At 39.8% G+C, this 26,612-nt stretch overlaps 1 protein-coding gene across 11 annotated transcripts in view; it reads left to right on the forward strand.

Moving 5' to 3' along the window:
• The window catches only part of CALD1 (caldesmon 1), a 180,822-nt gene that overhangs the window by 98,340 nt on the left and 55,870 nt on the right, over nucleotides 1-26,612 (forward strand). The window lies entirely within an intron of this gene.

The following is a 26,612-nucleotide window of genomic DNA, read 5'->3' on the forward strand; positions in this document are numbered from 1 at the left end:
GCACTGGTAGCCTGGGCACATTTACCTTTTTACTGTTCACTGCAAAGAACTATAGGGGGAAAATCGTGGTGTGTAAATAATACTCCAGACTGATTTCAGCTTGCAGAAGCATCCCATTTGGTCAATTAGATCCTGCATTTTGGCTTTGTGCCTTTAAAAAAAATTTTCATTACTGAAGATAAATGCTTATAAGCAGCTTTATTTCTCTCATGATAATCTACTTATTAGCTCACACTAAACAAAGGAAATCCTCCATGCCAGCAGATTGTCTTTGTGTGATCAAGCTCTTTCATGAGACATCAGGTGTGTGCGCAACTGCCTCACAGAAAAGATGTCTGCACAGTCTCCATGGATCCTGGCACACTGATGGACCAGGGGCTGGTAACAGAAGTGGTACAGCTACACATGAGAAAGAGCAGTAGCTTTGTCAGCCTTGTGGTGGGGTCCTTCTCTTCCTGGGAAGCCGTGGGAGTGATGAGAAGTGGAGAAGTAAGCAGGATGTTTTACCATTTGTTTATTGGAAAGCATAAACCAGTGAGTTGTGTATGTGGCAGTTAAAGGTCAGTCTCATTGAGAATGACATTAAGAAAGTATAAATGGATGCTGTTTTTTTCTCTTTCATGGACAAACCTGTTGGTGAGACTAAAACTTGCATATTAATAATCTTTGTTGGATGGAACTTTGTTGGATAGTCCATTGAAAAATAGCCAGAAAAATCTGACATAGAAAATCACAGGAAGACTGTAACTTAACAGCTAGTTGTGACATTTTGCTTAAAAATGAACAAACAAACAAGCAAACACTTTTTTTTTTCCTTCTTTTTTAACCTGCCATTTGCTGAATACATGCTTCAATTTTCTCTAAGATAGCTTGTGACCCATTTCCAACTGAGACAAAACCTAAAAGCCAGCATGGACTGCTCTAGCAGGAGATTATGTCCTAAGTAGACATTGTTCTTCTTGTGCTGAGGCTGTAAGAGTGTTGTTGAAAACTGGTACTGAAAAGCAGGGAGTCTTCAGTGATTTTAAATTAATTCTCTGTACTAGTACTTTCCTCCTCTGCCAGTATGAGACAGCATCTTGTCTACTGGTGTTTAAAGTGATTCACTCAAACAAGTAATCCTTCTGTGAGCGCTCTTTGTATGGTATAAACCTGATACATATCGTGGTAAATTTTTAAGTCAATTGAGTGCACACAGTGGAGAGTAACCACATGAATGTGGCTCAGGTTACTGCTTGTCATCCAAGTCTCTTGCAAGGGAGGTATCTTATTGTGAAACCATGTGGGAGAGTGAGCTCTTTTCTGTTTAGACAAATTTAATTCACTTGAAGTAAACTTCTGCAACTTCTTTGTACAGACAAGGCCTTCGTGACTGCAGAGAGGCATGCTGGTATTGCAGTCCTCAGTGAGGAACTCATGGGTTCAACTCTTCAGGGTTGGTATTTTCCATGTAGATCTGCCTCCTAGCATAGTTGTGTTTGACTGCTTGTGACACGAAACTCCAGAGAAGTGGGAGGTATGTGTTATGGATGTGGAGGCTCAGATAACTGACCTACTTCAAACCCTTTCAGGAGAAGGGCTGGTATGAGATGGGTGAATGAGGTTTTATGCATATCTGCCAATTGCTGCTGATCTCATGTCAAGAAAGGCATTTCCAAGACTTGCTGTAAGCCACTGTGGAGTTGGCAAATGGCTACAGCTATTTCTGGTCCTGCAGCAGGCTTCTTGCAGTGTCTTGGTCTGTTATTTCTAGCTGTTTCAGATGGGTATCCTGCAAAGATGGAGAAAGAAACTAGAAAGAGAAATCAGTTTTGCTTTTAAAGTGAGAAAAGCAGTGCAGGACTATCGGAGAACACGGGCACCCACTTGTGCCTCTTACCACAAAAGGTTTTCCTTTGCATAATAGCTAAATTTTTAATTGAAACATCATTTTTATATATTTACTTATTTTTAATGGAAGGAGAGATGCTTTTGTTAAGCAAAACCTTGCCTTCACTGAGTATACAGTGCTTCACGGGAGCAAACTGTTTTCATTTATAACATTGCCCTGTAGTAATAAGGGCAAAATCACATGCTCTGTGTACCAATCCTGGGTATTTCTGAAAAGCATTATTAGAACACAGTAGTAGAAAAGATACAGGGTTGGAAGCTGTCCGTAGAACAGAACTACTTCCTGATACAGAAGACAACTCCTTTTCCCCTTACATTCTCCAAACAGAGGAAAAGAAAGAGATTCTATAAACAACTGTCAATGAAATGGAATTTGGTGAAATAAAAACAAACCTCATAAACTTCGTTGTTGTTGTGGTTGTTGTTGTTTTTTAGCAGCCTTCATGCGAATTCAGAAAATTTTCATCAAAAAACAGCTATCAGATTTTCACAAAAAGGCTTACAGTTGTGAGGTTTACCACCAAGACTGTTTCTGTTTCTCCTACTGCTTATCATCTTGTGAGAGGACCAGAGTACAGTGAAGACTTAAGAGGACAGCCCTTCTGATCATCTGTATGCAGATGTTACTTGTACCTGTGCCACATTATGAGGTGGTTATTCCATTGCATTTGTCTGGCACATCATGCAATCCCTGGAGGTGAAATTCTCAACTCCCAGTCTAGTTTTCTCCCTTTCCTCCCCGAAGAAAACTATTCTGACAAAAAAAATGAAAGGAAAAAAGTTGTGTGTGCTTTTACAGATAAAATGTCTGGACAGATATTTTCACAAGAGCACGGAGTCCTCAGAAATAGCATTGCTACAGTTTGTTTGGAATAGGTTTCTTTTTACTAACCTGCACCTGCTAAACTGAACAGTTCTTGCTGCTTTACAAGTTCATTGCCAGCCCATACAAAATGACAAGCTTTTTTAGGCACGATTGCTCAGAGCATTCCCAAGATTCTCCAGCTGGCTATTAGTTCACTGTCTTAATAAGGCAGCGCAATAGCCACAGAAAAAAAGGGGATGACTTTTCTAAACACTGGCTACACATGGATTCCTTTTATGGTCCAGCTTATGCAGTAGGGTATTCCACTGAAGGTCAGCGACATGGATAACAAAGTGCTTCCCGCTGCAGCTTGCCTTTTGAGCGCAGTCATCACAGTGCCACAGCCTGCTCTGAGATGGAGAGAAAGAAAAAGTTGGTAGGGAAATGTAGAAAAAGGGCAAAAAGACTGTGGAGTGCTGTGTATTTTGTATGGATGCTATTTCTGCGTTTACCATGGCTGCAGGATGAAGTTGTAAATGCCATGTGTAGACGAAATGTGCATGTGCTTGGCTGGTATTTTGTACCAAAAGAAAAAAAAAGAGAGAGAGAAAAAAAAAAAAAAAAAAAAGAAAGAAAAAGAAAAAAGAAAGCCTCCCTGAAAAATTTCTCAGTATGGTTTCAGAGTTCAGGTCATCCCATCATCCCTCAGAAACACCAAGGGCAAATTTTTATGTCATGCTCATGAGTATGGCTTTTCATTCTTGCAACAATAGGGGATAGCGTGCTAATGACCTTTTCAAACCAGTGAGTTATGATGGCTGGAGGGATTGTCTGTGCTGCAGTGCCACAAGATGAATTAATTTAAGCAATTTTTTTTTTTTTTTTTTTTTTAAATTATTTCCCTTCCTACTGCTTTCTCTCCATACAACCTAGTGAGTCTTTTCCCTCATTAGCATGTAATCGTCTCACACTGGAAAGTTGAATAAGATCCTTCAGGGCTATTGTCTTATTTCTTACAAAAATATTTCAGGGAATGAGTGAGTCATTTCAATATTTCTGAAGAGAAAGGATATATTGGCTATTAATTTAATATGAGAAATCCCCTAGTAAGTAATGAAAATGTAACTCATCTTGTTTTGTCAGGCCTGAATGTATGCACAGGATATATATAAATTGGATGAAGAAAATATATCTTCAAGGCAAAACAGAAATGTTTAGGCATATTCAAGAGGTCTGTAATCTAATTTCTACTGATTATTGTCAGATGGGCTAATACAATACCTAATAAACCACGTCAATGAAAGACTTTAATTGTGTCACCAGCTCTGACACTGAGAAAGAAGCACTTGAAGGTGTTTTGGTGACTCACCTCTTAGAAGTCAAACTTTCTTCATCTGTTTTGCTGTTGCTTCACTGGCTCCATCCTGATTTCACCTATCATGCTCACATTATCTTTACAATGAAATCCTGATGCAGTGACTTTGATATCATCATAGGTCTTGCATGTTGGTACTTATGCTAGGTTTGAAGGGGATGTGACTTCTCAATTTGTCAGCTGTTTTACAGATATAATGATGGTTTTACTGGATATAATATCTCACTTTGAGAACATAATGGCATAAAAAAAAATTGTGGAGCAAAGATCACAAGACATGCATTTTGGTTAATGAGAGCTCCTGAACTCTTGTTAATGTCTGCTGATAACAGAAGAAATCTGAAATAGAAGTGATCATTAAATAATACTTGTTAAGGCAGAAAAGAGCTAGGTTGGCCCTCAGTTAAACTCAGAGGGTGAATTTAGTAGGCTGTATCTTTCCTTCATAGCTGTTCCATGTTTTACTGCATTCACTATTTTAAAACTTGCTCTCACATGTTTCAGTCTGAATCCTGTTTTCAGTGGTTGCGAGTGTTTAGCAATTACTCTGAATTTAAGGAATTGGTACAATGGAGAACAGAGATCATTTGTCCTGTCGTCATTGTACTGCTGGAAGAGAAAATGTTGGTAAGATATCTTGGTGACTAGGAATGACTTTTCCGTCACCAACCTGTCTTCCTTTATTTATTGGTTGTTCTTTCCTCTTGGGGAAGAACTTGGGCTGTACCCTGTCATCAGTTTTTAAGCCAAATTCTTTATGGAAGTCAATAGGGAGTCCTACGCAAAGGGAAATGACATAATGTTGCCCTTTAGTCCTACCTACCGAGAAGCAGACGTGGGAAACATACACATTTTCCTAATTACTGAGCACTGAATTTACAGCATATGTTCATTTTCTATCGACATCCGGCAGCTACCCAACATATTGTAAATTGGCCCATTTGTATTCAAGACAATTGTTTTTAATAAAAATATTCTGAATGTTGTCCTTATTTGGATTACATATGGTAAATATTGAGGTCTTCACTGTTCTGAGGTGAAGAATGAGCCATTTTTATGAGAGACATCAACTGTTCTCAGCTAAAATGTCTCCTTGTCCTACTGGAATACATGATGAGTTAGTAGGCAGCCACATTTTACTCCAGCAATAAATGCATTTTGCTGGAATGTGTCTCTGTAGTTTGCAGTGCACTTTTCATATGAAAGTGTGAACGTAAGTTGATATAATCTGAACTTTACAGGAGAGATGCTGCAGGTTCTGTGCCTAGTGGCCTGCTTTTACAGTGACGTTAAGTCGCTCCTCTGTAGGGCAGGATGAATAGAATTGCAGAAGGGTTTTAAAATTGCGACTTTTAAAAGCAGATAATCAGTTTACTAGTTAAAACTCAGACTCTTAAAGTGCTTAAGAAGATGAAGGAAGTCTGTAAGCATAAAGAATAAAGATGAAATGCAGCCAGAGGGAATGCTTCAAAGATAGCTAGAGGAGACTCCTTATTTTGGGAACAGTAAAACCATTCAAACTATTTTTACCCCTTTCGTTTAGCACTGGATTGTGTTTGTTCTAGCAAAAGCTGTTTGTATATACTTCATAACCTTACCAACTGAGATGTAGACAGGTGTTTTCATCATCCAGGTAACATGATAATGCAATTCACTTAGCTTTGCTGATAGGGAGCTAAGAGCAATTCATTGACACAGCCAAAAACCCAGCAGATGGGATGGTTGAAACCTTTATTATTGCCTATTTATCTACTAGATTTTTCTCCAGCTTATAGCTGCAGAATTTTGAGAATTTGGAGAATCCCCCAAACCAGAATTTTCAGCATCAGCATTTTTGTGTTGGTCATTTTTAGAAGAAGTCATGAAATACCATCTTTCATAGTAGGCTGCAGTAATCCACCTCCGTAAGTTTTATGGTCTTTAGATTGCAGGATGACCTGCATCTATCGATTACATTTACATAAAAATTCATGCACAGTTTTTGGCATGAAAAGTTTGTTGCAGACCCTCTGTTTATCTCCTCCACTCATGACCTGTTGTCTTCTGCATGTTGATATGGAGATGTTACAGTGCATGTGGTGGTGATTTCCTGGGCTCAAAGTCTGATAATGCAAGACTTGTTAGATGTTCGGTGCTGGGCACAGAGGCAGCATGGGATACTTTGCACAGCCCTGCTCTTAATCTGCTAAATACTTACAGAGGCTGGAGATGAGCAACAGCATCTCCTTGTAGCCCTTTTCCTCTGGATTTTTTGAGTTTTCATGTGATATGGCTTTTGTTTAAGGCAGTTGGAAGTATCTTTCAAGTCCCTGCAAGCTTAAGGGGCACATCTTGAAAGACCAATTGATAGGGTACTTTAATGCATTACTGATTTGTCTGTGTGAGAGAACGATGTGGAAGACATCTGGAGACTTGTTCTGGCCAAGACCAACAAACACAATGCTGATTTTTTTTTTTTAATTTATTTTTATTTATTTTTTTTGAAAGTAATCAGAATATAGGGCAGAAATCATACCAGACCCTTTGACTGAAAGTAGTTTTGTGCCATTTGTGAACTGGATTCACCATCTGGGTTAGCAGCTATGGTCATATCAGATTATTATGTCCCTGTTTCTTGTAAATGTGCCTTTGTCATCACGGGTTTAGGCTGTCATAACACATTTTTCCTTGAGCTCCATCTTTAATCACTTACTTAGTGGCAGACCTGGGAATAGAAGCCATGCCTTAGCCACAGGACCATCATCTCAGTGAGGCAGAGAACAGCTGTGAGCTTTCCTACAGGGCAGCCTGGTCTGCACTTTGCCTGCAAGCTGCATTTGCAGCATCTCGTAAACTAGGACAAATACAGCTTCACCTTTTAATATATAGAATTGTGTCTCAGAATACACAGAACTGCTTGCAGAGAAAGGGGACATGGCAATTGAGCTTGTATATTTAGTGAACATTGTGAACAAATAATAAATTAAGACTTATAGGAAAAAAATAAGTCACTTATGTAACTCAACTCCCTTTGCTAGACTTCCTTCTCCCTAGCCATACTCCCTATTATTTATCAATTAAATATGCTAGGAGTATTGAGCTGCTGACCACAGAATTGGGGAGGTGGTGGAATAATGGTTATTATACTGTTCTAAAAGCCATAATACTGAATACCAGAAAGAATGAGAGTCAGATGTAGATGATGCTGTTGAGTTGCCATTGGTAGAACAGAATGTACTGTACTATCCAGCAATGGTTGCTGCGTTGTCTAAAACCATATACTATGACTGAAATGTCATGTCAGTCTGTAGCACTTGTGTGGTTTATAGGCTCCTCATTACGTCGCTAAGCTGTGTGCAATAGATTAAACTGCCATTAAAATTCCATGTCTCAAAACAGTTTATTTTGCTATGCTAACTTCCCTCTGCTTCCACAGAAGGTTACGTGTAAGTGAAGACTCTTAGCATTCAGGCAAAGGTTTCTGTTTGTTATTCCTTCTATGGACAAAATTCTTACTGATTTCATCCTTAAGAATAAAAAAGAAAGAAAGGATGGAAGTATATTGTTTTTTCATTGAGCCATGTAATAGTAGGTGATCTTGGTGTCTGGGAAATAGAAAAAAGTACTGAAAACTGAAAAAACTACCTCAAACCCTTTTTTACAAATGAAAATGGAGGAGGAGGGAGTTCTCCTCTTCCTGCAAGGTAACAATCAGCAACTCCAGTTTTCTTCAGGTGGAGAAAACTCTGAAGTGGTAAATTGTTCCATTAAGAAATATGGGTAGAGCATGTCCTGAGAGAGGGCAAAATGCTCTTTTTCTGGAGGAGAGGACAGGGATGATGTTATCAGTATGAAATATGTGCTGCTGCAACATGAATCTCTTCAGTGCTTGGGTTCTCTCTGTATTAATTAAATCATCCTTAGCAACCCCTCTTCTTCTGCTATACTTAACTTTAGATCAGTGGTGTTTCATTACTATCTGGAGTCACAAATTAGAAACCAGAACCAGAGATCTGAACTGAATCTGAACTTAAAATTAGTTTAAGCTGTTATTCTTTTCTTGAAATGAAGCTTAGTCCAAACCGTTAATTTAAAATGTCTCTTTTTAATTCAAATCTTAACTTGAATTGAAGGAAGCAGACCCAAGCCAAACCAAAGCTGAGCTTAAAAATATACATTACTTGAACTTCATGATCAGTACTATACCCTAAATTCCTTTATGCATAGACAGTGAATAGAAGGCCTCTTGTCTGAAATTCTTGGAGAGTATGGCTGACTGAGAAGTGCTGAACATTCAGTAAGAGTGAGGCAATTACAAGTAACAACTCAGCTAATTAGCTATGGAGTCATTAGCATGCGTGATCCAGGCACATTAAAAGATGGATTTCATAGGGAGATCTAGGGAGGGAGAAAACAGTATCTCTGATGCCTACCCTTCCCCTCAAGATACAGCTGCTGGCCTAAGACTGGAGGTAGAAATAAAAGATGTAATTCCTGGGAGAGTGTGCTGTTGGTCATCCTCTTAAACCCATCTGATGGGACACATACACATGTATAGGTGGTGAGGACACCGGCCTTTTCCTCTGTTCATGTAACAGGTCTACTCTGCCCTAGAAAGAGCTTGGCAGTACCTACTCTCTGATACCATGAGGTATCTCTGCAAAATCTTCCATGGCTTTCAACGATATATTTCCAAATTAATCACTTTTTAAGAAGTGTTTAGACTAGTTCAAATCTGAAGGCAAACAAGACAGTGGGATATGTATTGGTGACTACTGGAAGTGATCAGCCCTTCTTTCTTTCAAGTGCTGCATGTTAACCCTATCTGCTTTGTTCCTCTCTGTTCCCATTCTATTCTGAATGCCAGATGCCTCAAAACTGAGGTTGAAGCTCTCCATGTGTGCCAGCAGTTGCTTACTTACTGCACAGATGTCTTTCACTTTCTGAAGATGGATGGTGCTTTGTGTTCCATTTTCTTTTAAATTTAAACAGGTTCCCTATGTTTCCCAGTCATTCCAAAAGGCCAAAACTAGTGGGAAAAAAACCCCAAATGTCGAAGAAAGGATACTGAATACATTTTTAAAGATTCTCCTGTCTGATGGGTTCCCAGTAAATGCTCTCCACATCACTCTGCTCTAGGTGGTTTCCCAGCATTACGGGATTATACTCATGGCACATAACTTGACTGAGGGTTCCAGCATGGTCTTCTCCTGCCTTGTCCCAGGAACTTTGCACAGAAGTGCTGAGTAGCTTGAGTGCTCTTTATTTCAGTTCAGCTTTGCAGGAACTCTGACACTGGCCTTTATGACAATGGGTCTTTGTCTTGTGATAAATACTTATTTTTTTTTCTTTTCCCTCTCCTTGGTATTTAATGGTCAGTTGTCAGCATCCAGGAAAGCTGTGTTTAGATGGCATTGGAAACAGGTACCAATATGGTTAGCTGACGCAAGAGTGGTTTATTTTCCATTTTAATAGTTCTTTAAACAGGTCGTGCATTGGTATACAGCTCCTTTGTTGGAATAAAAATCTTTGTCATAGGCTACAAGACAGCTAAAAATAGCTGTGTTGAGTATTTATGCTGAGGATAATCTCAAGAGAAGGTATTTTTAACTTTGTGTGCTGTTTAGAATAGGAAATTCTTTTAATGCCCACATTTTCCATTCCCAGTGCCATTAGCTTTTCCCCACCCCCTCTTATGATGTGGACCTTGCACTTTCTTCCTCCCTTTCATTTCTGGAGTTTAATATTATTTTTTAAAGAAAATGCTAACTTTGGCCTTTTGCGACTGTATGGGAATTCAGTTCATTTCATGGGGCTATCAGAATGTAAACGAGATATCTCACTAAGCTGTCACCGCAAATTGGGTAATGAATGAACACTTTATTTCTCTAGCACATGGAACTAATGTGCTTGTTAGAATAACAGTGGCCAATCTATTTTATACTCCCATGGAAAGTATTCCACTTTTTTTTTTGGCAAGTTTGTATGAGCTGCTACTTATACCAATATTCAAGCTAATGCTGAGGGAGAGAGAGAAAAAAAAGTACTGCCAGGCTGAACTGTACATGCAACTTTAAAATATGGCTCCCAGCAAAACCCAATCCTACATGACTCAATAAATAACGGTGACCTACCTAACAGTCAAATGCTGTGTTGAGAGAAAGTGCTGGGTAGACTGTGGGCCAAATTCAATGCAGGTATAGGTTGACACAATTTGTAGCTTTTGAGAGGGGCTCATAGCTGACCTATGAGCAGTTGTGAAGGCAAGTTAGACTATTTCTTTTTTCCTTTAAAAGAAAATATATGTACTGTTTTTTTATCTTAAAAGAGACTAGAGCCTCACAGTTAATGGAGTAGCTTTGCAAGTGAAGCCAAAGGTGATGTATGAATTTTCAGCTAATTACACATTTCATGCTTGTAGTTAGATGAGATGTGTCCTGTCCAGACAGGCAGATTTTTAAAGGTATTTCAATAAAAAGAGAAAGAGAGAAGCACTCTGGGATATTCTCTGAAACCTCTGTTGATCTCTGCAGGGCCTTTGCAGAAGCAGATCTGCATGTGCTCCTGACAGCGTCACCCATGCTCCCTTCTACTGCCGTCAGCCGCAGAGCATTTTTTTGGCCTCTAGTGATTTTTAAGGTGAAAAATATATGTTTCAAGGCTCTCCTCTTCTGTGGAGGTGAAGAGGATAGGTAGGATCTGTGGCCTATGAGCCGCCTGCCCTTTTTTGACAAGCGGCACTGGTGCCTTTGTGGAAACTGTGTTTTTGACAGCTGATGTTACTGTCAGGTTTGGATGCTGTGTATTTGTTGCATCAATACGTAGGTAGATGTGTGCACATGCCATGCAGTTCTGGAACTATGATACCCCTGACAACAGGGATGGCAGCCACACAGCCTTCCCGCAGTGCTGACAGTGAGAGAGAGAGAGAAGAAACTTGTAGGATGGAAGAGGTTTTTAGTGAAGACTGCACCTTGGCTTGAAAGGCTTGCCAAGTGAGCAATGTGACATTCACAAAGGTCAGGGTTTCATTTCCCGTGTGTTAAGCTGTTTCCCAGAAGATAAGAGGTTATTAAACATTACTGCTAAATAGAAAGTATAACCTTCAAAACACTTGTAAATGTTAGGGAAACAAGCTGTCTGCTTCCTGACTGGATCGAAGTTGGGTGCTCAGATAGGCCTTGCTGGAGTAACTGTGGTAAACATCAAGTATTCAGGCCAAAGGACCGAGGTCTCCTTCCCAGAGGGAGCTGATGACCTAACACAGGCAGGTTTCTGTAGTCCTGGGACGTCTTTGCTGAAAGCCATCAACAAGCCACATGGGGAAGAACCTAGGGAGTAGAGCTGATGAGTGTGCTGTAAGCTCAGCTAACCCAGAGGGCTCTTTCCTTGGGTGGTTAAAGCCTGTGGGGAGCAGCAACCAGTGGGATGCAGGACTCAGCTTTGTTTCTTGCTTCAGAATCAGCGCTGGCCACGATATTCCAGCAGCAAGGCCAGAAACTGTCAGAATCTGCACAGAGAAAGCTGGTGGATTGCAGCCACGCTGAATACTCTCAAGAAAAAGGCACAGGGAGCATCATGAGATTTTTCTGCACGTGCCACAGTCTTGACAGAGAGGCAGCTTTGCTGAGTTAGCTCTCAGGGGTGCCAGGTGTAATGTGTGCACTAAAATCTGGCTGGAGACCACCATGTTTCTCACATTCTCATTTTATGGGATTTAGTCAGATTATTTCTTTTGCAGTTACCTTGCCTTTCTTATCTGATGAAACTGTGGCTACATGACATTTTAGGATTTTACTCCTTTTTCTGTTGTCTAGAATGTGATAAGATCAAATTTTCCCCTTCTGTCATGAACATTTAGGAGCTTTTTTTTTTTTTTTTTTTTTTTTTTTTTTAACATGAAGTTTTTTCAACATAATATCCCTCCCAGGCTGCAGTTACATAATATTCAAGGTCACAGTAATCATAACAGAATCCATCTCAGTTAGTAGTATTGCACTCATGGAAATGAAAATCCCTCAGCAGGACTGTTTCTTTTTTCTTTTATTCTGGATTTTGCTGCTGTGCACATAATTTGTAAGACCTGATTATGAATGATGAGGCTATTTTTAGGCCCATTGCATTGAGCTATTTGTATCATCAATTTTCTTTTTTACTTGCAATATAGAAGCAAAAGGCATGTTGTTTTAAGGCGACAGACAATAATGTAATGGCAAAATTTCTCTAATGTTACTGTTTTGCACACATACTTAGGGACTTTTAAACCAAAGTATTATGGAATTAAGAAGTAGCATATCTACAAGTGTATAGGGCATAAGGTCTTCTGAGATGCTCTGTACTTTCATTTCATGTGCTCCCTCTGCTTCTTCTGTCTCAGCAGCCCGGTCCTACACCTGTAGCTTTCAGCCTTTATACCAGGAGTTATGTTAGAAGAAAAGCTTTAATGTAACTTGACTGACAGGGGAGGAATGGTAATCTTGGGAAAGCCATCAAACAGACTAACTCACTATCTGTAAAACATGTCATTTTGTTCATATTTTTCTATATCTGGTAGTCTTTCTCCTCTATCCTGGAAATGTGTTTTGTCTTTGAAAGTAGCCATGTTGTGGCTATTTACAGAGAATGCCAGGACGACAAATTTAGTGCAGTTTCAGTGAAAGACAAACCTGTTGCTAAAGGGACCTTTTGCTCAGATGAGACATGGTTATCTGGACAAGATGACAAAATTCAGTCTTTGGTACTGAAAAATACATTTCAAACAAAGAGCCATATCCACTCATCTGCGGTATATGGGCTACCCTCCATGAAGTGATGCAGGACGTGATTGAATGTGGACACTGTCATCAGTGAAGCTGCATAAATATTAAATTAGGCTTGATTTTTCTCAGGGACATTGTTGTATAGCTCTTCACTAAAGGAGACTTGAACAGACACATAGAAGATCACAAAATACAGCCACTGCATTTATCAAATCTGTTTAGAGTTTTTAGGAGCAATTAGGGCAAGTAATGGTTAATTTAACACGTGGGTAAGAATTTGTGTTACAGACATTTTCCTGTGCCCAGTCTGTAAGGTGAAAGAGAAGTATTTTAATGGACAGTGTGGTCTCTTTAGGATGATCTGTAATAGCTTGAGGAGCTCTCTCTGCTATCCTTTCCATTCCATGCACACCATATTGGCAGTGATCCCTTCAGCACAGTCTAGAATTCTGCTAGAAGTCTTCCACTGCTGCTCATGATCCTTCCACTCTTGTAAAAATACCAGCATTTTAATAGCAGTAGACATGTGCATCTTTGGATTGCAGCGTGTTGTAAAATGACAATATCATCATCACACTTTCCTTAGTTAAGGATGACTTCAAAATTTCTGTGTCAGCTTCCAGCTGACCTACGCGGGTTATAGCAATTGAATGGCTGTCCACAGGATTTAAGTGGGATTTTGAAGAGCTTTACTATGATGGAGGCTGAGTAGGTTTGTAATGTCCCCTTGCATTTCTGCAAGAAATCTGCAGAAGATTAGAGTTAAATCTTAGCATGTTCAGCCTGTTTTGATCAAACTTGTCACAGTTTTAATTCCACTAATGCAACTTATAGGAGTCATATACGTCATACTTCTATGAAGAAAGGTTGAGGAAACTGGGCTTGTTTAGCTTAGAGGAGGCTCCAGGGAGACCTCATTGTGGCCTTGCAATTTTTGAGAGGAGTGTACAAACAGGAGAGGGAACAACTGTTTACAAGGGTAGTTAGTGATAGGACAAGGGGGAATGGTTTTAAACTGAGACAGGGGAGGTTTAGGTTAGATGTTAGGAGGAAATTTTTCACACAGAGGGTGGTGATGCACTGGAACAGGTTGCCCAAGGAAGTTGTGGATGCCCCATTCCTAGAGGCATTCAAGGCCAGGCTGGATGTGGCTATGGGCAACCAGAAGGGATATGAATGGGCTATGCCAGAAGGGGTGTGGAGAATCTTCTCTATAGTCAGCAAGATGATTGCATGCTGTGAGATGGATGGAAGCTGATAGAATAGAAACACAGACAAAGCAAAAGAAACTACTGACTGGTCTGTGTTGATGACAGCTGTGCCATCTGAATGCACAGTGGAGAGACTGCAAATTTGTCAAAATTCTGTGTTAAGTTCTGATAATATTGTCTCGATGACAACATTTTTGTTTGTTTGTTTGTTTCAGATCTTCAGTGTAATTTGATGGTAACTTAAAAACGATTTTTAAAATGCTTTACATCAGAGAAAATGCTGGTCTTTATTCTCCCTTTGAAACTTTTGGATAGCTCATGACTTTAAAATTCAGTACAGGATCTTATAGATGCAGACAAAGGTAAGGCACAGTAGAGTATCACAGTAACAGACTAAAGACTATAGCTATAATAGTTAATTTTGAAGGAAGCATTAATTTCCTTTTCCTGTTTTTCAAGGTTTTTTTTTTTTTTTTTTTTTTTTTTTTTTTTAATGTGTGGGAGAAATGCTTCTGCTGCATAAACTTTTTTAAAATAATGGCTTTAAGGGGCATGACTGAGAGCCCAAATCCAAATGTTTTGCTAAGTACTTTGTTTCACTCTTGCTTCCTTATTTTTTTTTCTTACTTTTTTTTTTTTTTTCCCCTTTTTTCTCCCATGCTATAATATGGCTGGAATCAAAATCAATATAGGACTGATGCTGGCAAAAAACAAGGATAAAATAATATCTTTAAATAACCTGGCTGAATTTAATGAAAATAATTTTCTGAATTCATATGACATGTCTTAGTCTCTTATGAGAAAGCCAATGGAGTGGTTCTTAACAAATGGTACCAAAGATATGTCTAATTACACTTATTGCTTAGATCTTGGTCCTCTTTGTTTTAATCTTGCTTCAGCTGCACAATTACCACAGCTGAGGACCCTCAGGTAATGCTTAAGTTATCTACTCAATGCAGAAAATTGCCTATAGAGTTCTCTGCTTGACTTTGATCATACGCAGCCAAGATCTTTTGTTTAGATGGATTCAAAAGATGGGACCAAATAATGGCTTTTCTCATACAGAGTTCCTATTTACCTTACTTGGAGATTAAATGCTGCTGATTTAGGGTAACTTCTGTGAAAGAGCTGCCCTACAGGACACTGCCAGAGAAAGACAATGTATAGAGAGCAGGCCTGTGCCAATGAATTTCTGTTATTGTGATTCTTCTTAGTTTATCATGCTGCTTACATCTGGATTCACCAGGTTGCCAAGGACTGTAACGGACAGGCTCAAGATAGCAGAATTAAGGATGCTCTGGGAATCTGATATTGGCTTGCTGAAGCTGTATTCTTACTATAACACCCTTTTCTCCATCACTCTATGCTTAATACTTGTAGGCAGATGCAGTATGGCATATTGCAGATTGACGCAGAGTAATATGGATCCAGTGTACATGGGATAGTACTATAAGCATAAATCACGTACACGTGTGGGCAAAGAGTTTGTTATGTTTCTAGCAGGCCACACTATGGAATTGTTTCTGATCTGCTTTATAGTTTCACATGTAAAGTGCACTCGAGCCTAGTCTAGTTTTTACCTCTCTTTAAAAGCTGCCTTTCTTCATTCAGTATAATTAGAACTGTACAGAGAGGTTAGTGCTTTTGGAGAATTTCACACAGGCAATTATCCTATTATATACTGGAGATAATAGGAGAGAAAGCTGGAAGCAACTCGTTGGAAGTGGTGTAGGTGGTTCGTGGTGTGGGTTAGCAATAAATCATAGTCCTCTTTCTAATCCCTTCAGCTACTGTTTACTTTTTATGATAATGTTTGCTCTTCCTTTTATTGTAGAATTTTGATGCATTGTACGGGTAGGGACCACAATAATCACTACTTAATTTAGTAGGTTTAGGTTATAAATGGTAGCTTATAAGGTGATGGGGTAGAAAATGTAGATTGTTGGTCCAGTTCTCACTGGAATAGGGAACACCTGAGAACGTAGCAATGGACCACTGCCTCTTTGATGTTGAGCATGTGGTTGGGATACTGCTTGGTTTCTACATAGAACATGCAAGATTAGGCAAGGTTCTGTACACCCACTTCTTTAACTGTGCTTTTAAGGAAGGATCAAGAAGCATCTGGCCCTCAGCTAGAAAGTCAGAACTCAGGAAATGCCTTTGTGTGTAGCCTTTGCCAACTGTGGTTTCTGGTATGTTGGTGGGTGGGTTCTAAACACAGCCATCTTGATAAGAAAATGCCTAAAGCCAGTCCCTGTTCATCAAAGGATCATTTTCTTTATCTCTCATTTCAATTAAATGTAGAGTTTCTAAAAACAAAAATGCACTATGCTCCTCTGAGAATCATGTTTAACCTCTTAAGCTTTGTCATGTGCATTGTGAGTAGCCAGGTCACAGTCAAGGATCAAGTTTATCTTCCAGGGTGAATCCATTTCTCTTGACTTTCTCTGAATAATTTTTTTGTCCCTGAAATTTTGAATGTCACATTTTAACATAGATGTTTTTTTCTTTTTTCCCCCAGAAAGATTTTAGAGGAAAAAAACAACAGAAGAATAATGTTTCATATATCATTTCTATTTTGATTTTGTAAATTATAACAATGTAAATATAGAAATATTCTTAATTCTGGGAATTATTATGGCTCATATTTTCCTAAGGAAGAATGGAGGAAGACAATGTAACTCTCAAATAATACAGATTATGTGGTATTTTCCAAGTTTTGTTTTTTGATGATTGCTTTTTCAAAAAATGTACTTGGAATTCAAATATAAAAATGTGGACAAAGCTGGGTTCTGGGAGGGCATGGTGTGTAAGAGGAACACGTGCTTAAATAATACTGATAAGGATAAAATACTGGTAATGGATCACATGAAGTTTTGGTTTGTTTGTTGTTTTTTCTTGCATTCTCTCCCAGAATGTCTGCTGTTTACTATTATTGACTTGTGAGGAGTCTGGAGCACAAATCTTATGAGGAACAGCTCAGGGCGCTGGGACTGTTTAGCCTGGAGAAGAGGAGGCTCAGGGGAGACCTCATTGTACTCCACAACTTCCTGAAGGGAGGTTGTGATGAGGAGGGGCTTGACCTCTTCTCCCAGGCAACAAAGGACCCAAGGAAATGGCCTAAAGTTGTATCATATGAGGTTTAGACTGAACATAAGAAGAAACTTTTTCTGTCAGAGAGTGGTCAGGCACTTAATGGCCTGCCCAGGGAGGTGGTGGATTCACCATCCCTGACAGTGTTCAAGAGGCATCTGGATAGGGAGCTAGGAGATACGGTTTAGTGGTTTTCTGTAGGTATGGTAAAGGGAGGATGGTTGGACTATATGATTTTGTCGGTTCTTTCCAACCTTGTGATTCTATGGTTCTATTTGTATTCAAGTCTAGATTGGGCCAACTGTTTTATTTATAGGATTCCCAGTGTTATTGTTGTGCATTTAAATCCTATTAAGTGATGCTGAAAGAGTCTTTGCCCATGATAGTGTTAGCATGTTTACTATTGGTCCCTTCCAAACTGATGGCTCCACCAGGTCATGTTCAAGTCCTGTGAAGACATGGCACAGGAAGAGAAGCCTATACAGCTGCACATTTCCCATTTACCTTGGCTGTATAAATTCTGTGCTTCCCTTATGAGGTCTTGATGCATGTTTTCCTGCTGCTTGGACTGCATGTGCCACTGCCAGATCCTCCTTGCACATACGGAAGGGTGGCTGGGATGCATGGTGGGCGAGGAGTAAGGGAGCAGGGTATCCTTTGGGCTGCATCTCTTACTATGACCAACTCAGGCAGGCTGCCAGAGCTAAGGCAGAGCCACACAGGGTGAAGAAGGAGCAACTTTCCTGTTCTGAATCCTGTGCCAAGGCGGGAACCCATTAAGCACCCACCCAAGAGCTGTTTGGCTTTGATTATGCAGTGTACTTTGCACACGTATCGGTGTTCTTCGTGGTTTTAATGAGCATATCAGTAGTATGTATCTTGGCTCCCCTTCCTTTTTCTAAATACATTGGGAAAGCCCAAAGATCCTTGATTGGTTTCAGAGTGCTTTGGAGGTTTCAGAAGCCCTTGCTGAGATAGCATCTAGCTTATTAGAGTCTTAAACAGTCTTTTCAAGACATTCAACATTAAAAATGATCTAAGTTTTCTTGCAGGACATCTTATCAATAGTTAATTATCTTGTTGGCAGAGTGTGACGAATTCAGTTTAATGCTTCCATTTGAATTTTAGGTTCTAGTTTGGCATTTGAAGTTGATGGGATTTTCTGCTTTCTACTTGACCAAATCCTGAAGTCTTCCTTTGGTTTTAAGATCAGAATTTCACATTTTCAGAGCAAACAAATTAATGCTGATGGAAAATCTGCAAGCTCTTTTTGTGTGTGTGAAATTAAGGTTGTTCTCAAGTATTAGAGATGTTTGTAACTCTGCCAAGTTTCTGAAAATACTTCTGATTTCTCTCTTCTGTGTTCTCCTGAAATGTTTAGTGGAAACATGATTTTAATAGTTCTCAAGAGCTTTAGGGAGCTAAAATTCCTAGTGGCCATTTTAGAGAAATTTGGTAATGATCTCTCTATGAAGATCTTTAAATGTCAGTCAAGCTTGTTTCAAGATATTTATTTTAAGCACAAGATTGTCAATTCTGCTATTTATTTTTTCTCATTTTGATGAAGATGTTTTTTGTTTGGCACGTTGGCACCAGCTTAGTTGTATTTAAAAGTGAAGTTTTGTCCCTTTGTAAAGGCAAAGATGGTACTCTAAGAACTGGCTTGTCTCCACTTGTGTGCGCTCTGAAGTGATAGAAAATGTTCACTTTCAGAATGAATGTTGTTTAGACTGGAAGTGTATGTTCCTGCTATAATTACTCATTTCAGAGAAGAGGTCATGGTACTGCATGCGCGTTAATCCCTACAGAACATATAAACCCCGTAAGAACCCATGGAAAAGGAGATCCTGGAAACCTTCCCATCCCATAAAGTTTATTCATAAAACGTGATGTTCTGAAGCCATCTCTCAGTGCACAGAACATCACTGTGAAGCTATAGCTACAGCTCTAGAAATAAGGTTGCAGCTTTTTTTGAGATCTGAAGGAACATTTGCAATTAGAAAATGATCACGAGTTCACTTTGTGGCTAGTGACTGACATTCTTCCTGCAAGCTCTACTCCTGAATTTACTATTAAGGACTCTTTTGATAGCTATGCTATTGAAATCTTAAAAACAAGTTTGTCAGCTGTTTTGGGGAATATGTTAAGTTTCTGTTTGTCACTTCTAGACAATTTTTCAATCTTAATATCAGGAACAGGACAGGGAGAGTACTGGTTAGTGGCAGGCTTCTTAGGATGTAAAACTGTCCCATCCAGCAGGGACTGCCAAGGGGTTCCCTAAGTATAGTAATAGCAAAGGGGAGATGTTTTGTGTTGTCTAGTGAAGGTATGTTTGAGGTTGAAGTCCATTTTCCATTTTCTTGTTGCTAAAACCTTCTCTGGCTACTGTAAGTTTGTGGACGGTATCTTATCATAGACAACTAATGCTGTGCTGCAAGTGCTAACAAATGCAGAAGAACACATTTGCTTTTCCCTGCTCTCAGATTTCTGAGCCTTTTCTCATTTCGTTACTTAGCTTCCTGCAAAACTGCTTGGAGTTTTAACTAGGCATGTGGCAAGCTTGTGTGTAACATCCACTGAAGAGAAGAGGTGGGAATGTTGTTCCCTCATTGTGGCTGGAGTGTTTCCAAGGCTATCCTCATTGTATTACCTCAATTTCAAAGGATCTCTTGAGTGCTGAGTTGATGATTAGACTCTGAAGGATGGGATGTGACCCTGCTGTGTCAGGGAAATGTGCTCACATTGCAGTCCTGCAGATAAGGGACTTTGCCTGTTACCTGCACAGTGCTGCTTCATACCTTGACTTTGAGCGCTGAACTGGAGGAGAAGCTTGCCTAAGTCTGTCAGCAATGGTAAAGAATTGAGACAACCTCTGTCTGAAGAGTACTGCCCAGATGTTTGTTTACAAATGTGTTTCTTCATGGATGCCTTAACTTAGAAAATATTTACATATGAAAATGAAAGCAGACATAGAAAATTAAGAAAAAAGCCCTGTAGAGCATGAGAGATTACAGCAGTCCCTCTTTTTCCTTCATATGGGCCTGCCTATTGTGTGGATCACCATTTTAGGCTGTCGGGGGAAGCCAAGGCTATGTATACATGCCAGAGGCTCCAGTGGACCGAGTAAATCAGAATTGTGTGGCTTTCCTTGTGCTCTGCTACCTGACTGGCAAACAGCTCAGATACTAAAGCATTTAGGTCTGTTTTCCAGGACTTCCCATCCATGGTGCTGATGGGCAATGATGTGCTGGGTGGTGCTGAGGAAAATACGCTTTTTCTTTTTTTATTATTATACTGAACTTAAGTCCCCAGATCATGATGTCCTTATGTGCATGCTGTGATGCAAATACTGAATGTTATGATGATTTCATTTTAGCTGCTTAGTGCCTTTTTATGTGTATTACCCTGCAACAAATTAGTTGTTTTTATTTTTATTGTTAAAGTCTCTGAAGTGCATGCGGTGGAGCCCCAGCTGCCTGTCTGCAGGAGGCACAGAGGAGTTTTGCTGCACAGGGGGAGCTTTGCTCAGTGGGCCAGGTGCAGTCTGATTTGCCTTTTTTCTTCTTTTCCCACTGCTTTCCTCTAAAACATTAGGTATGAGCCATAGCTGGAGGCAAGAATCCAGCCTTGATGGAGTGCTGTCCTGACTTGTTGTGACAGGCCTTGTGGAAGTGTTCAGCCTTGACCCTTTATTGCTTTCAACAGGGAAATCCCATTAGATAACAACTGTACTGATGAGACTAGAAGCATTTGTATAGGTTTCCTAAGACCTGAAGACAGTGAAGAATTAAGCTTTTTTTTGTTGGAAAGATGGATGCTGTATGTATTTTGTTACTTGAATAGTCCGCAAAGTGTTATACTTCTGACGTTTCATTTCCTATTTGATTCCTTCCTGGAAGAAGATGGGAAGGCTTGCTGCACTGGGAGAATGTGTTTCATGAGTTGCTAGGTCATATTGGAAAGTGAAAATGGTTTGGGACAGGAGAGCTTATGAGGTTTATCAGACAGTAGGAGCTGTGTGTGAGTCAGTCTGAAAGTTGGCCTCGAGAAACCTCTTGTGAACCACAGCAGCCAGTGGATAACAGGGATGGTTCAAATCCACTCCTTGCCAGTTTGCTGAGATGGATTTGAATGGAATGTAATGTATAACTAGCCCCTAATTTCCAAAGCATTTTTGTATGGATTTAGCAATCTGATTCTTGTCAAACCCAATGACTGTCATATTGACGCAAATACCAGGCAGTATTTAGAAAATTTGGGAAAGGTATTTTGCCAAGCAAGGGGAAAAAAACCCTCTCTTTTTAACATTCCTATAGGAGTCAGAAATACAGAAGGAGAGGGAAAAAACCATACTGACGTATTGGCCATTCTAACAAAAATCATACTGTACTGGTCTTTTTTTGGGAATGGTTTTTGAAGTTTTCCACTGGCTGGAGGCTTTTGAATGAAAGAGAAGAGACATCTTCTGTCTTCAATTAACTTTGTTAATGATTAACAGAGCAGTGCAGTATGTGTGGTGTGTTTTAATTAAATCAGAGGAGACATGATTTGGACAAGATTTTGGTTTCACTTTGAAAGTTATTAAATAAACTGACACTGTTTGCTCTCTGAGGGTTCCTGGGAGCATCCGGTTAGTCGGTAATCCCCATGCAGCTAGTGAAATAAAGTCCATTCCAAAACACCTAAGGGCCATTACCAGATATTAAAAATGAACAAGCCATCCAGCCAGGAATTTAACTGATCGTTAATCTGTGTGAAGCACAGCCTTGGTCTGAGGCTCCAGCTTAATACATTTAAACTAAATTCAGGGACAAGGAAGGCCTGGGCCTTTCTGAGTCTAAGTTTTTCATTTTGAATGCCTCTGAGTTCAAGTGGCATAAGTTGTTGAACAGTCAGTGGCTACAGTGGATAGCTTTGCTAGCAGAGTTTATTGGGTTGATTGTGAAGCTGAGGTTTGGACCAGGTCTTGGATGTGTTCACTGGTAAAATTTAGAGAAGAATAAAACAGGAGCTCTTGATACAGGAATGTCTCCATAAATTGACCCAGCAGGAAATGCTCTTCCCTTTCCAGAGCTGTGTGTGTGTCTGCCTGTGCGCTCTTTATATAAACTATTCCAGCAAAGAAGGACCAAAACCTGGACTCAGACCATGGCTTCAGACTGAAGTGAGACAACAGATACTCTCACTGATTGTGGTGACATACAAGGGTGAACAGGTCCTGTGCTTCACCTGTCCCAGCTTTCCTGTTGTTTACTGGGACATTTGCTAAGGCACGGGCATCAACCCATCCCCACTCAGAAGGAGAGTCAAGGCTGTAATTCCTTCAGTTAGACACACGGATACAGCGTATTCTGTATGCTTGCATCTCACCTACCACACTGTGGCTCTTTGTGGCTAATAAGCAATTAATACTGTTCAGAGCGTGACTGTAAGTATACTGGGTGAATAATTTTATATACAACCTGTTGTTGAAAGCATTATCGAAATTAACTATTGCCCGAAACAGTCGAGTTGGAGAGATCTTGTATTGACACTACTGACAGCTATTTCAGCTTTCTGTTTTGTGGTCTCTGCAAGTATTATAATGCATGGCTGCAAGCAGAAGTCCTACAAGACCAATCACAAGTTTCATGGATTTTAATATTGTCCTTCTCCCTGTGAAAGCTGAAATTTATTAATAGCAGTTACTGTTCCAAGCACGCTACAGTTCAGGTATAAATGAGAGCCAGCAAGTTTTAAAATTTGCCAGCCAAAATAACGTATTGCTTTTTATCTCTGTGAGAATTGGCAGGCTTCCCTGAAACTCTGTAAAGCACAGTGATGTGGACACGGAAGCGAGTGGGGAAATGGGCCCTGCCTTGCGCTGCTGCTCGAGGCTGAAGAGAAAAGGGTTCCTCTGAAGGGTGGCTCAGGGCTAGAAGACAGAGCCTGTCACTCAGGAGTGACGGCGTGGGAGCACTGGGACAAGTTAAAGACAGCCTTGTGAATGCTTCCCTCACATGGGCTCTAGATGGGTCTTCAGTGCCTGGAAGCACGTGATTCCAAGTGTTTAGTATTTCAGGGGCTTCAGGCTCTCACATTTTGATGTTCAGGTTTATGTTTCCAATCCTGTAGAATTTGCCTATGCAAGTAGTTCTATTGCCTGCTAAGTCTTTAGCTACATGGAAATGTGTCTATGTGAGCATGCAAACTCTGTATGCATATGCTTCCATGATTTGCACCTGTGTATACCCAAACCCAAGACTACATGTTACAATTTGAGTATGCATTTGAATATATATATCCTTTTTTTTTTTTTGTGGCTGGGTTAAGTATTAGTTGCAGGTTTCACTAAGTACATTCAAATTTCTGGCATTGCTGCAGTTTACATAGGCATCCAGGTAGAAATAACTAGGACTTACCATTTAAAGAAAAAAAAAAAAAAGAGAAATAGATGTCATAGCTGTAGTATGGCTTCTTAATACTGAACTCTGTAAGACTGGAAAAGTCTTCCCACTAAGAAACGCAGATTCTTCATTACTTGAGATATTTAAAACTGGACCAGAATAAACAACTGTAAAGAGACAATTCAGCATTATTTGATGATGAAGTGCACTGTCTTATTTTTATGAGTAGTCAAGATTTCCTCCAAGAGCTTACGTATGTGTTGCCAGACTGTACCTACTGCCCATGAGTTAATATGCCAAGTGTTGTCCATCTGTTAAATTAAATCCCTGCTTACAAGCCAGTGTTCTGATGTGAAGTCTTAGAGGAGGAAGAATACAGATGCTTTTTGCCCTGTGAGATGCATTCACTGAGTTCCCTGCTGTAAACTATTTGGACATTTCAGAACAGACCTTAAAAGAGCCGACATTTTTTCTGCTCCATGAGAACATGAAAGACACTGTGGCATCTTGCATTCTCCCAGAGAGGGAACAGTTAAAAATATTCTTTAAACAAGGAGCAGATGTTGATGTCATTAGAACGGATTTTCATGAAAAACAGAGTTCTGTTTCTCTTGCAAAGTGCCAGTAGCTTTGCAAAGATCTCTACAAGTCTACCTACTTATTTCAGACTAGTGGCACAAAAGGAGAGATGTGCACGGTGAGCTGTTTACTGTCTCTGAAACAAATCAGGTGTATTTCTGTAAGTTGTTTGCCTTCCTGTTTTAAAACTGCTTTGACTTGGGGAAAAAATTAACAAAGAGCTACAGAAACCTGGGAGTATTTGAGATACAGAGCAAGAATAGTGGGCAGAGCAGCAAAAGACAGAATCCACTATCAACAAACAGTTGCAGAGAGGAATAAGCTACATATGGGAAGTCATGATCTGGGCTATGCATGTGCCTTTTACAGATTCTAAATACACTCTAGTCTCATAAGGGTTATTGAGATCAGCCCACTGAAAATTCTGCCTCACATACAGGAATGGTTAAAGTAAGAATAACAAATAGAATGTGAAGTGGCTCTCTGGATGACCTCTAGACATTCCTATTGTTAGTATGAGGAGACTTTGGAACTTCCCAGTAATAATTTCCTTTTGGAAAGCTCTCACGTCTCCTTCTTCCTCCTCATTTTGCTGTACTTAATGTTGACAAGCTATGAAAGGCCCTGTAGTTTCCCTCTTTGTTGTAATAGATGAGCCTAGACTCTCACAGAGCTGTTTGACTTGAAGTCATTGGTGTGAATGACTTCTTTCAAGTGCCTTAGTTTTGTTAGTGTTTGCCTTTTTTTTCTTTCTATTTTTCTTGCTCTCAGGGATCTTGGTGTTCTAGAGCAAATAGAAACATCAGAACATACAAAGAAAACAGCTTGTGAAACATGCATGCCCCGTTGCCATCATTTTTTATCCTTTAGATGCCTATGTAAATATTCAGAATGTTCTAGGGGAAGGTAATTTGCCTCTTGCTGCTCCATATGCAACATCTTCACCTCAGGGCTGCAGAAGAGATTATACAGCCCTCTCTGTTAAGTTACTGAAGAAAGTAAATAACAAATATTTGACTTTAATATAGTGTAATTATTAAGTGCAAGGATCAACTCCTCCACCCCTTCTTTTAAAGGTGTTTGCAAGCATGGAATAATCTTGGTTCAGTGTCAGCCTCTTTCAGGAGAGCCAGTTCAGCATTGCTGTAAACTTACAGAGGTGTGGAGTCTGCACCCAACTGAATGTGAATGCTTAGTATTACATGCGTCCTCTATGGTGATTGCTCCTTTGTACTGCAAACTGAATTACAAGATGTCTGTGTTAAAACAGTGTTGTTCCTCAGCTAGAAGGGCCCTACAACAATGAGCACAACTCAAAAGAACAGCTGAAATATCTTGGCCTCTCACCAGTGCAGTGTTATGCCACTAAGCACAGGTTATCCCGGCCCCATTTGGCAGCATGCTTATTGCCTGTATGCAGTAGACTTTCCAGGTCTGTGTCTAGAATTGCACATTGGGTCTTTAGACTTTGCACATGTGATAAGTCTTGCTTATTGAAATTTCTGGATGGGGAAATAAACAAAAACAACACTAGTGCTGTTGAATTCAAAAGCAATACTTGATATGCAAACCTGCAGAGTTCTTCAAGCAGTTGCTGACAAGAGTACCTTTTAGAAATGAATGCTACAGGCAGTTGGGCAGAGTGACTGCCACTGTTTGGGACTGGAGCTTTTCTCACCTTATTTCAGTTCTGCAAAGGAGGTTCATGAGTTGAGGATACACCTGTGTGGTCAATGTTGATGATTGCTTAAGAATTCAATAGACAAAAGCTACCAGTTCTCAATAGTGCTGTACAGATAGAAACTATAAGCAAGAAGATTCAATTTGGTGTCACAAGTCTTGCTTCAAGTAAAAAATGGACTGTGTAAATTACTCTGATTCATTTAGGCAGGAAGCGCTCCTCCAGACTTTTCTAATTCAGAACATTATCTGTGTTTTTAATTGGGATTCTTCTGTCTGTGCTAGTTTAATGAGAGTAGTTTAAAAATATTCTGGGGTTTGCTACAAGTGCTGAAGGCTTCTCCTGCTCATAATGACCCAATAAATAGGTTGGATTTGCTACACATACCCAAAATTTGCATGGCAATAGTGCCAGTGGGACTTTAAGAAGAAGTATCTGGAACTCTTCACAGAATCACAGTGGTTAAGCTAGGGAGAGACTCCTGGAGGCTACCTGATCCAACCCCCTGCTCAAGCAGGGCCACCTGGAGAAGGTTATTCAGGCTCATGTCCAGTCAGGGAATATTTCTTCTTTGAAAAAGCACTGTAAGATGTTTTAGAAAATAATCAGTTTGCTCTTATTTGTATCCCATGTGGAAGCTGTTTTGTTTGTGGGCCATGTGCAATAACCCCAATAATGCAGAATGGATTGGAAAGTGTTTAGAACCCACTAAAAAAAATAGATAAACAAAAAATCTGTTTCCATGACATCTTAAATAGATCTATAAATACAGACCTCTAATAGAAATCTGTAGGGCTGCTTTGGAGTTCAATCTGTAGCTTTATAAACATCATCTCTTGGATCTGGCATCTGAT

This window comes from Excalfactoria chinensis, chromosome 1 (assembly GCF_039878825.1).
Source record: "Excalfactoria chinensis isolate bCotChi1 chromosome 1, bCotChi1.hap2, whole genome shotgun sequence".
Lineage (NCBI taxonomy): Eukaryota > Metazoa > Chordata > Aves > Galliformes > Phasianidae > Excalfactoria > Excalfactoria chinensis.